We start from the raw sequence: 12,279 nt of genomic DNA, 5'->3' as shown, positions 1-12,279 counted from the left end.
AGTTCATGTTTTTCTTGGAGGCTTTTGATGTAGGCTCTTTGACTTTGTTGACTTCTTCTGGCTGTATATTTTGGTCTTCTTTGTCAGCAAAGAAAGATTCCAAAGTCTGAGACTGAATCTGAGTGCATTTTCACTGCCTGGCCACGTTCCCAGCCAACTTACTTGACCCTTGAGTTTTTTGTCAGGGTATGACTGCTTGTAGAGTAAAGAGTACTTTGTTCCAAGCTTGAGGGTATGTGTTGTTGTTGTTTTCATGGCTATTTCTATACAGCCAACTCTGCTACACCAGCACTCCTCCTTCCCCAAGAACCACCAACCCGGACTGGACTCAGGTCTTCAGCAGACTCTGCACTCCTGCTCTGATCAGCCACTTAATTCCTCCCACCAGGTGGGCCTGGGGCAGGAAGCAACTTCAGCTGTAGTTCTGTAGCTTCACCACCTCTGCTGCCCCCCAGGGTGGTGCCTGAACGGTGAACTCCTTTCACTCCCCTCAGCTTTTCCCACTAACCTTTTCTGTTGTCTTTGGTGTTTGTGGGTTGAGAAGTCTGGTAACTGCCACAGCTCACTGAATCAGGGCTCTAGGGCCTGTTCTGCCCAGCTCCTGGTCTCTGCTCCCCTCCACTCCCAGTTCCGTGTGCGATAGACCTCACCCAGCAACCATCCAGGATGTCCTGGGCTGGAGCCCTGCTTCCCTCTGCTATTTTGTGGGTTCTGCAGTTCTAGAATTTGTTCAGAGCTATTTTTATAGTTTTTGGAGGGGCTTGGAGGGGAGCTCATGCAAGTCCCTGCTTTCCAGCTGCCATCTAGACCAGTATTTCTTAACCTTGGGTCCATGAACTCTTAAATTTATACTTTTGATGAGAAAATGTAGTTACAGTTTTTTCCCATAATCTTTTGTATTTTATGAATTAAAAAATATTATTTTAAGGAGTCCATATGCTTTCCTAAACTGCCAAAGGTGTCTGTGAGAAACAGAAGTTTAAGGAAGAGGGACAAATGAGGCTCAGAAAAATCTGTGAATTGCTAAACACATAAGAAGTAGTAAATTTACCAACACTCAAAAATCTGGACTCATAATCCAGACCTTTTTAGGGCTCCTTTATCAATTTATGTCAGATTCTTTTTTCCTACCTAAACCAAGCAACTATTAAGCCAAAAGAGTATGGAATTAGTGACAGAATATATTATCTGATATTGCAGAATAATTTCAGAGTTTATCATCATTAGGTTGGCCACTGTTTGATAAATTTTTCATTTACAGACATTCAGTAAAATTTACTAAGACATATGGAGATTCAGACTATGTTGGTCAACATATGTGAATTACAATTACAAAATAATAGATCCTTTAAGTATTATAATAAGAAATAACATCCAAGTTTTATCTCTAAGTAGTGATGATGGAACCAGTGAGCGATCCAATATAGTAAACCAAGTAATAACTCATGTTAGCACAGTTTATTATACTTGAAGTCATGCAACATTCTTCATATCTCTTTTTCCCCTTCTCCCAACTTCTAATGTAGGCCACTGTGCAGTGAAGGAGTAGACAGAGAGAGCATTGGGCAGGAGTGGGGGGGGGGGGGAGGCAGGCCAGAGTTGGGCTATGAAGTAAGCTGTGGGGGAAAAGAGAGGTATAATCTTGAGCAAGAATGAGTCAGAGCCAGTTTTTTTTTAACTCATACTGCAGATGACTTCACCAATTGTTTATTGGTAGTCCAATAGTGGGAATAATTCACTCTCTAAATGTGTAAAAGAAGCCAGATACATTGTTTGTTACACAAGCCTGGTAACATTTTTTTCTCCCAAGTTGTCATAGTTTGGTAGCTCTTGAAGTCCTGCCCAGTGACTCCTATGACCTTGCCCACACATTGTTCAAGCCTATATGCCAGGTACTTCATTTATCTCATGCCGACACTGAACTAGCAACTTTGTGACTATTTGTACTGATAAACTTTTAAATTCATCATGGGATCTAGTAATATAAAGTAAATTTTCATATGATTTAATGAATTGGATTCTCTTCCATTAATTTTTTTGTAATAAGACTTTATGTGGAAATCTCATGGTCCCAAATATATTTCAGGTCCAGCTTATCTGGTGTTGCCAAGAAATGGACTGATACATGGTATATATTCCACAATACTTTTTTTAAAAATGTAAACCATGAAACAGGACTCAAAGCTTTGGATTGGATTTAATACTAAAAATTAACAACAAAAATAATATCTCTTTGAAATATTGTGTTCTCAACTCAAGTTTAGTTATTCTGGGATATACATCTCTCATCTAGGTATCAAAGATTTGAGTAAAGTTCACCAAAAATTCTGTACAAGCAATCAAGGTAAGAAATGTATGATATAGAAAAGTATGTATATAAATAATAGAAATGACTCAAAAAGACATTAGAGAAATGTAAATAAAAGAATAAAACCTCTTGTGATGGTTTATGAACAATCCATACAATTCTTCCCTTTTAAGCACATTCCAATCTTCTAGAATCTTTTTCTTCCAGCCTGTACCATTGAAATTCTTCACTAAAATAGTTCAGTTCAGAATTTCAGTCTGGACTTTATTCCTTTGCCATTGATTCTCCCAGAATTGGAAGTCATTTGTGCAATCTAAATTTCTCTCCAAGATGAATATTCTCCATAAAATTATGTTTTTGTAAATGGAAGTATAGATCTCCAAATTCTAAAACCTTGAGTTATGCACTAGGTAATACAAAACCCTGTGCTATACCCACAATCCTCCTTCTCTGGATTTAAGATTAGATTCTATTATCAACTTGCTTAGGAAATTTTGCTTTGATGAAAAAATTATTTTTCAAGATTGTCAATCTGGGAATGACTCACAAAGCAATCTTCAAGAATGTCATTACCTACTAAATCTAATATCTGTCTAGAACAGTTTCTGGGACTATACTTTCCTACAGTCTGCCCACCCCTTATCTGCTTCTTTTGTATAAATAGAAACTAAGTTTCAAGAGTTACAGTATTTAGGAACTCATCTTTTGGACGATGTAGATAAGCTTTAGACAAAAGAATATCATTGATGGTTCTGTTTTTTGGAGGAGGAAAGGGGAGGAAACCTGCCCCCACTCCCCACTATGTTGTCAAGCTTTCTACAGAACAATGTAAAAAGTGCAGAAGGTCAAAAGACACAATTCTTCAATGAAGACTCTTTTATAGGGAAAAGACAAATGATCTAAACAAACTAATTTTTCTTGGGGACAGCCCCCATCAGTAAAACTTACTCTTCAGGAAGCACCTAGCACAACTTTAAACCAATTCATGATCCCCAAGGCCAATTTCAATATTTTATGATTAATCAAGAAATATCTTTGGTTCTACACTCAAGGTCCCAATGCTCATATACATATACTTCATAGGTAGATGTTTTTGAAAACTGCAATCTAAAGTCCAGTGACTCATAATGTATATTTCTTATGTTTCATTATATTTCATTCCCACAGACTCCTTGCCCTTTTGTCCCACAGTCTTTTCCTTTCCAATTTTGCTTGCCTGTTTCATACAGGCTCTATCCCTGAACTTTCAAACTCTGAGTTAGTCATGAGGTAACAAGAAAAGTTTATGTCCCCCACCCACCCCAATCTCCTTTCTTTGGATAGAGATTATTATGAAAAAAATATAACACAGCAATATCAACAACTAAAAACACCTTTGTGTCATCCTATTCTTACTTTCAAATTATGGTCTTTTATCCCATTTCTATATCCCTAGAAAAACTTATCCACATATAATGTCTACATTTCTTCTCCTCCTTGTAATATGACTTCTGACTTAAGAGATCCACTGAAACAACTATCCACAAAATTTTCTCTCTTAGTCCTCCCTTCCTCCCTATACCTATCTTTTGTTTCCTTCAATATTTTTTGGCATCATTCATGACTTGCACCCCATATGGTGAGTTTACCTCAAGTTCTCTGTCTTCAACCCTTTTCTTGTTGTTTCTGTCTCTCTTTCTGTCTCTCTGTCTCTCCCTCTGTGTGTGTGTGTCTCTCTCTGTCTCATGGTCTTCAACAATCATCTCTGTGCAAATAACTCTAAGATTCATATAAACATATCCTGCTTTAATCTCTGTCTTAATTTCTGCTGTTTCTTTATCAGCTGCCTATAAGACATTCCCACCTGGATGTCTCTCAGGTATTTCAAACTCAACATATTCTTCAAAAGTGGACTTAATTGTCTTTCTTCACATTCCTTCACATTTCAAATTTTCCCATAAAATTGCCTACAGTATAATCTAGTTGAGAGCAGTATTATAGAAGTAGTATTATCTTCAGGTAGTTCCTAGGATAAGATCCACTCCATGTGACATTGGAGTATAGGATGCTTAGTTACTATTGAATGTGACTTTAGAGTATTGGATGCTTAGTCACACATTAAATCATGTATCTTCCTTTTATAGTCACATACATCTCATGCTTCCTATGATTTTTTTCTTTTCCCATAAGACATTAGGCAACAAATCAATTCAATATACATAGATATTAGATCAGTTAGGAAACAGCTATTCAAGCCTACTAAATGCCAAACTATTGAAAGATCCAAAGAATTACAAATTATCCATTAATAAAAGTTTTACAGATATGAATATTTTAGAAACAGTTACAATATTAGTTTGAATTTCTCAGATTTTTTTCTAAACCTTGCTTGACAATAGCTGAACACAATTGGCAGTTTTGCTCTTATCACCATTAACAGAGAAGTTATGATTAAAATGATACCTTGGGAATCACACTGAAATTTCGCATAGTTTCATCATTTATTACATGTTTGGGGAAGAAAATTTCATGAATCCATAGTTCATTACTTCCAATGAATGTCTCTTTTCACAATAGATGGTATTAAATATGAAATATTTGGGGGAAAATAAGATAGAAGAGAATGTTAATTAAGACAAGCAATATTATTGATAAAACTGAACAAAATGCCTTTATGTCAATGGGAAGTTAAGTCAAAATGCCTTTTTCGTATTAAATGCATTTTAATATGATAAATTTGCAAAAATGTATTTTTGTATATTTAATTATAATTGTATAAATGTGTGATTTTACACATTTATACAATTATAATTGCAAAAATGTAATTTTTGTATGTTTAATTTGTAATTGGTAAATATATATATATATATACATATATACATACATATATATTTAATTTAGTGTTGTGATTCATTGTTCAATTTCCTCCCTTATAAAATTAAGGATTTGATTAAATTCTCTATTAGGCCCCTTCCAAATGTAAATCTCTCACCCAATTATGATAAGATGGTAAGAAAGTGGAGGCCTTGCTGTATTTTCACATGCAAGGCAAGCGACCTTTGAAAGCTTCAGTTTTCACACCTGTAAAATGGAGATAACATTGTCTGTTGTACTTAATTCCCTGTTTGGTGTAAAGACCATTTACAATAATGTATGGGAGGTAATTTACAGACATCAAATTACTACATATATGCCAGCAGTGGAAATAACTGGTCATGCTAGAATTGTTGTTACTCAAGGAGAAATCTGAAATTATGATATTGTGATCAAATTGTTCATTATTACTATTATTGGTAGTATTAATATTGGTATTCTTATTATTATATTTCCTTCTCCTCATTTTTCTTCCCAATAGAGTAGATGTAGAAAGGAACCAGAAACCAGTTGCTTTCATTTTTCATTGTTTTATATGAAATGTTATGTAGATGATAGCAAGGATGGATAAAAACATATTGAATTCAAGTTTTGGGATATCATTTCCTCTTCTATAGACTTTCTGAAAGTATCTTAACAACTTTCATAGTAAACATAATAACAGATGATTTGTGATTCATGCCTCATCCTTATATTGTTATTGGTTGACCAGTGAAAGAGAAAATAGATACTTTGGGAGAGTATCAGGTTCAATTCTTTGAAGTCCTTTTGATTGCTTGCCCTTCCCTCCCTTTTCCCCTCACTTCTCCTCTCCATATCCTTTTTCCCTCCTGTTTTTTAAAGGTTAGATTACATGAACATTTGTAGGCATCAGAGAAAGATCTTGGAGGAAAGGAAAAAAATTGAAGATGAGAGATGGAGGGAATAGGAAGAGGGTGGAATCCTAGGTACAAATAGTGTGTTTGATCTTGTCAAAGAACAGTAATGTCTTTGTCTGGGTGAGAAGGAAAAAGGACCTGAGGGCAGGAGAAATTGGAGAAGAATTTTATTTGTAGAGCAAGGAAACTCATGAAGGATAGAATCCGTTATATCAGTAGAGTAGATGGCAAAGGACATCTGGTGAAAAAGCAAACATGAGCAGTTTCACAGGTTTGGAGGGGAAAGAAGCTTTGGAATACATGTTCTTACTTCAGGCCAGAGAATCCTTTAGGGGAAAAATAAACAGATTTCTTTGAAGAAATAGAAATTTATAATAGATTACATTAAGTGAGTTGGTAGTGGATTCAGTCATTTTGGTTGTGTTGTCTGTAATACTATTAGAAAAATGGTGGGGATGACCCACAGTTGAGGACAGTTGGTGGTAGCACAAAAGGGCAAGAAATTCAAGAGTAGAGCAGAGTATAAAGAGAAAGTGAAAAGAGTAAGGGGAGGTCAGAACAGAGGTAATGAATAGAGAAAATGGTGAATGATGGAATGAAAAGAAGGCAGAGGCAGTATAGTACATTAGATGTTCAATCAGAACACCTCAATTCATATGTTGACTCTTCCACTTAAAATCTAGGTGATCAGATTCTACCACTATGGGCCTTAGTTCATCACTGGAGGGCTAGACTGTAGACATCCAAAGTAAGAGTGATTTATATAGAGAGACAGAAGGTATGGCAGGGGGGATCATCTAATTATTTCATTGATAACAAAACTGAGAACACAGGAGTTTTAAGGATTTTACTATTTCCAAATAGGTAGTCCCTTAGGTGTTATTTGAACATGGTCCACTTATTCTTTAGCCTTTGTTCTTGATGCTATATGGTTATTAGTGTATGATTTTATGGTGAAGCTAAAGGATAGGTGAGATGGGTAAGATCAAAGGACAGGAGATTTGGGCCAGAGAGAAAAATTTCAAAGTTAAAAAACATGAAATTAGCAGTTTTGGGGGATGGAAAATCTAAGATGTGATTAATTATTTTGGTGACTTAAATATAATGAATATATTTGTTAGGAGTGGGGGAGGTTAATGAAATGGAATCCACCATCTTTGAAGGTACATCAGCATGTTTTTTGAAGTACTCAAGTATGTAGACAGAGTTCATGGTCTAGAAGAAGAACATGTCAAGTAGAGATATATTTGAGAGTGAGAGAGTGAGAGAGAGAGAGAGAAAGAGAGAGAGAGAGAGAGAGAGAGAGAGAGAGAGAGAGAGAGCTTATATGTGAAAATTGGTCTGTTTGTAGGGGAACTTAATCTAAGCAGCCTTGCTACAAGAAACAAAACTAACCTAAAAAATTTAGCCCATTCTAGAACATTGGAAATGTGATTTTACTTCAGTAGATGTCTATTAGCATTATAAAATCATGTTACCTATATTTAGTTTAAATATATTAAGAATTTAGGCTTTGTGGATTTGATCTTGCTGAGTTAAGTACACATAGATAGAAATCCGAAGGGTTAAGGCAGAATAGGGGTTAAAATGACATTTTCACCATTTTTATATGCTTTATTAGAGTTAACAGGTATTACCTTATAATATAGTTATTGGTCATCTGTAGCTGCCATTTCAGTGGTATATAGAACTTTTAATGAGGAAATGTTCTTGAACACTTAATTAATTAATCAATAAGCATTTATTAAGTATCTTCCATGGAGCAAGCTCTATGCTAGCCTGGAAAAAAAAAAACAAAGTGAAACAGACCCTACCCTCAAAGAACTTACATACTAGAAACAGTGGACACCAAGAATCTTTAAACCAACTATAAATAAACTAGGTGAGGATTTCCACAGGGGTTGGTAAAATTCCATTGTGTTCAACGGTTACATTTAGAAATTCATTAATCTATCTAAGAAGTTCTATTTTTGTCTACCAACATCCCTCTAAGGCAAGGTGCCTGGTCTGACAAGATTTCTTTAGCCACACAACACCTGAACAGGCATGCTGAGAGAAACCTTGAAAACACTTAACAGTGGTGTGCTCCCTAACCCTACACAGGATAGCATAATTTGATTCAACATTGCCCATGAATTTAAAGAAAAAGATCCTAATCCATTATATTCATTTTTTTAATGAGAGTCAATATTATCTCTTGATATGATGTCAAAATATTCAGCCTTAAAATAATCATCGTTTTCTGGGTAGTCAAATACCGTCTCTTTCATTTAGCTTATGTAGGCTTATTCAGTCCAGAGTGATTTCTGTCTTGTCTGATTCCCTACAACCATACTCATTTTGGCATTTATTCACATAACACTTTGTTTTGTAATGTAATCATTCCACATGTGTACCCCTCCCCCTAAAACTTTCTAAGATCCTTGAGAGCAGGGACTTTTTTCTGATTCTGTATCCTTACAAACACTCAGCACAGAGATGGGCATATAACAAGTGCTAAATATGTACTCATTGAATATGAATTGAATTGAATTAATGGTCAGATGGAAGAACTTCATGATGCCATTTGGTGGATAGGAATAGTAACAGCCAAAGCAATAGTTCTCCAGAAATCTATAACAGGATCATCTGTCATTCTGCTGTAATACATTAGCTCTGATAAGCTCTGCCATTGAACAGGCACCAAGGAAACAGTCTTGTCTAAAATTATATGTATCACAGATAGACCCATGTATATATTTATACTTACCACTCTATTATCCAATGTAGAGTGTAATGACATGGATAATCCAAATCAGGTGATAATGACTTACTACATTTTTATCTGGATCTTGGACTTGTAGTATGGAAGAAGAAGCAGAAGATTTATTTTCTGAATTCTGTCTTGCTTAGGCTAATATTAAATGAATTTTCATTCTTATGTCATGTAACAACTGATGGTGAAATGTGACCAGAGGGTAGTATGGAAACCAGTGGCATTATGAATTCACCTCTTTTCACCCAGTCCCAACCCCATGCATACACTGCTTTGCCTTGAGCCAAAAAAACCCTATTCTAGTTCTAGATATCAGATAGGGTTTTGAATGGTCAGAGAGGGTGGCAGTCCTAGGGCACTTCAGTGCATTATGTCTATTTCACTTCACCTCCCTAAATTCTTGCCCTTCCCCCATTAGGAAATTAAGTGAGAGGGGAAAGAATGTGGCTGCCATAATCATACAGTTTCAACCCTGGAATTCTGTGAAGTGTGAAGATAAGGAAGCAGCAGTGACCTAGAGAATGAGCCTTCAGGCTGAAGGGAGGAAAGAAGAGGTTGAAAAAGAAAAGGAATGGAGTTGTTCTTCCATTAAGTTCGCTCTCCTGAAGGTGCCTTGTTTTTATGACTACATGACAGTATGAATGGGGAAAAGGGTGAGAGTTGTGGGTGGGACATGATTGATTTTAAAAAGGCTCACTCTTATACAGTCTTGCTATAATTATAGGTGGGGATAGACAATAAAGACAGGGTACTGTTTCCCCAGCAGGAAAAATGGTGGGTTTGGGGATTAAGTGAGCTCTTGGGATGAAGAAAACAATGTACAGAATAAAAAAAAACAACAAGGGTATAGATAAACAGCTATAGGTCAGAGGGCAAATAATTAAGAGAAATAAGGAGCATATAGACACTGAAAATCTGAGCAGACACTAAAAATCTGAGCAAGGTGGAATGCTGAAAGTCCAGGCATATACTTCATGTTGACCATACAAATTTTAGAATTGAAGAAGCAGAATTAGTTGCACTGGTCTAATGGACCCTTACTCAGCAATCTGGAGGCAAACATGACTTGAGGAAAAGAAAACTATGTAGTAATTAAAATATTTTCATCAATCCAACAACAAAGTAAAGATTTTGATGTTGAGGTTGTTTATGGTTTCAGCCTCAGAAAACAATCATGAAAAAGCATTGCTTATCATCTGGTTACTGTTGAGGATACATTCAAACATGTGGTTGTCTTGCTTAGTAGTCTATAGAGGAAGAAAGAACAGCTAGAGATCTTTAAAAGTTATAGTTACTAAATATATTCATTTCCCTTTCATAGGCCTATAACAGAAAATGCATCATCTATGGCCTTGGGTAATTAAATTCAAATAAATCTTAGAGCCAGAATGAATGCAATGTTATTCACCATCCAAGGCAGCTAGATGGCTCATTGGCTATGGAACTGGGCCTGGAGTCAGGAATACCCGAGGTCAAATCCAGTCTCAGACCCCATTTGAACATGGGCAGGTTATTTAATCTCTGTTTACCTTAATCCATTGAGGAAGGAAATGGCAAACCACTCCAACATCTTTGCCAAGAAAATTCCATGAACAGTATAGTCCACCAGATCACAGAGTCAGACACAACTGAAGTCTGAACAACAAACAGACATTCAAACTGCATTTGATTTGTATCAACATACATTTTAATAGTGTGCTAAATGTGATCAAAATCTTTCAACTCCTTAAAAGGTATCACAGAAATACTGGTTTTGCTGGATAACCTTTTCTGTCTCTTTCAAATCTTTTTCTCTATTCATATTGTCATCACCTTGGTTTATCACTATGTTATCACCACTGTTAGACCACTGAAATAACAACTCCTTTATTCTGGACACAATACTCCTATCAATGTTTCTAAGGGTATTGCTTTTTTTATTAAAGTTCTTTTATTATTTTTAATTGGCATGTTAAGCTCTTCAATTTTATTGTATTTTCAATTTAGTAAATGCTGATTTTTTTTTAAATAAAGAGTGTATTTCCTTTTTGTAAAGTAATTTTTATTTTCAGTTCCAAATACTCTTCCTTCCACTACTCCCTTGCCCACCCATTGAAAAGGCCAGAAATATCTTGCACATTATACATATTAAGTAATGCAAAGCATATTTCTATATTAAGGATGTTGAATAAAAAAAGAAAACAAAAGAGAAGGAAATATGCTTTATTTAGCATTCAGAGTCCATCAATTCTCTATGTGGAGGTAGATGGCATTTTTTTACCCTGAGTACATTGGAATTGTCATGGATAATTGTATTGATTACACTTGCTATTTTTTCACATCTTATTATCATTATAATGTTACTATTACTATGTATGTTGAAGAATATATTTCCCAAACAAGGTTTTGTTTATATAGTTGGTATGTTGAACCCAACTGCAGGACTTAACAATTATGCCTATAAAGAGATCTTTGGAGGGGGTTATGTTGAGTAATAGGAGGGCAAGGAAGTGAGTGGAAGTAGGGGAGACAGGAAGGAGAGGAAATAAGATATGCACACAAACATACAGAAGAAAAAAATGTAATTGATTAATTTTGCCTTCACTTGTTATCTTTTATCACCTTTCTATAAATCCTAATCAGGGGTCTTATACCTTCTTTATTCTTCTTATGTTCATCATATCTTTAAAAATATCCCCTTTCTCCTTAGTTTTCATTCCAAGTTGAGTTGAAGTAAAAACTTGTATTCAGAGAGAGGACTCTGCATAAGAAGCCCGTATTCAGAAAGAGGACTCTCAGAAGATGGCAGAGTGGTTTGGAAAATTCCAAACTCACCAGACTTTCCCCCATAAACAAGACAAAATAGCACTTTAGGGAAAATGCAGAGTGGTTAACAAAAAAAAAAAAAAGAGTACAGACAGAACCTTAGGTTTGGTCACCTCCAGGCTAGTTCCACCAAAACAGGAAGAGGTGAGCCTTGGGGCTATCTGGGTTGGGAGGTAGCCTCTGCCCCAGCCACAGGGATTATTACTTCCTGGGCAGTGTAGAGAGTTGGGAATCTGAGCAGGGGAAGATTAAGGGAACCTCTTCTAATAAAGGATTCCAGGCTCAGCTGTGCTACAGAGAGGAGGTCCTGGGTAAGAAGGAACCAGCACACGCCCCTGGTGAGTTCAGAAGCTGTGGGGCAGGGATTCTTCTGGATATGGGCACATACAGAAGGGCTAAGCTTCTGGTTTTAGTTCCAGGCCAGAGGGGAGAACTGAAGGAAGATCTGAGGCAAGAGGCACCATCCCTCATACCCCATCACTAGAGGTGATTACAATAATATACAAAAAAAAATAAGCAAGCAAAGGAGAAGGAACTCAAACATAGAAATTTACTATGGGGATAGAGAAGACTGGAGTTCATCTTCAGAGGAGGATAGTGAAGCAAATAAACCTTCTTCTACCCAAAAGAATAACATCAAATGGTCACCTTTCCATAAAAATTCATAGAACTTAAAAAAA

This window comes from Trichosurus vulpecula, chromosome 1, assembly GCF_011100635.1.
Source record: "Trichosurus vulpecula isolate mTriVul1 chromosome 1, mTriVul1.pri, whole genome shotgun sequence".
Lineage (NCBI taxonomy): Eukaryota > Metazoa > Chordata > Mammalia > Diprotodontia > Phalangeridae > Trichosurus > Trichosurus vulpecula.
The sequence above is the reverse complement of the archived record's forward strand: the minus strand, read 5'-3'. Positions refer to the sequence as shown.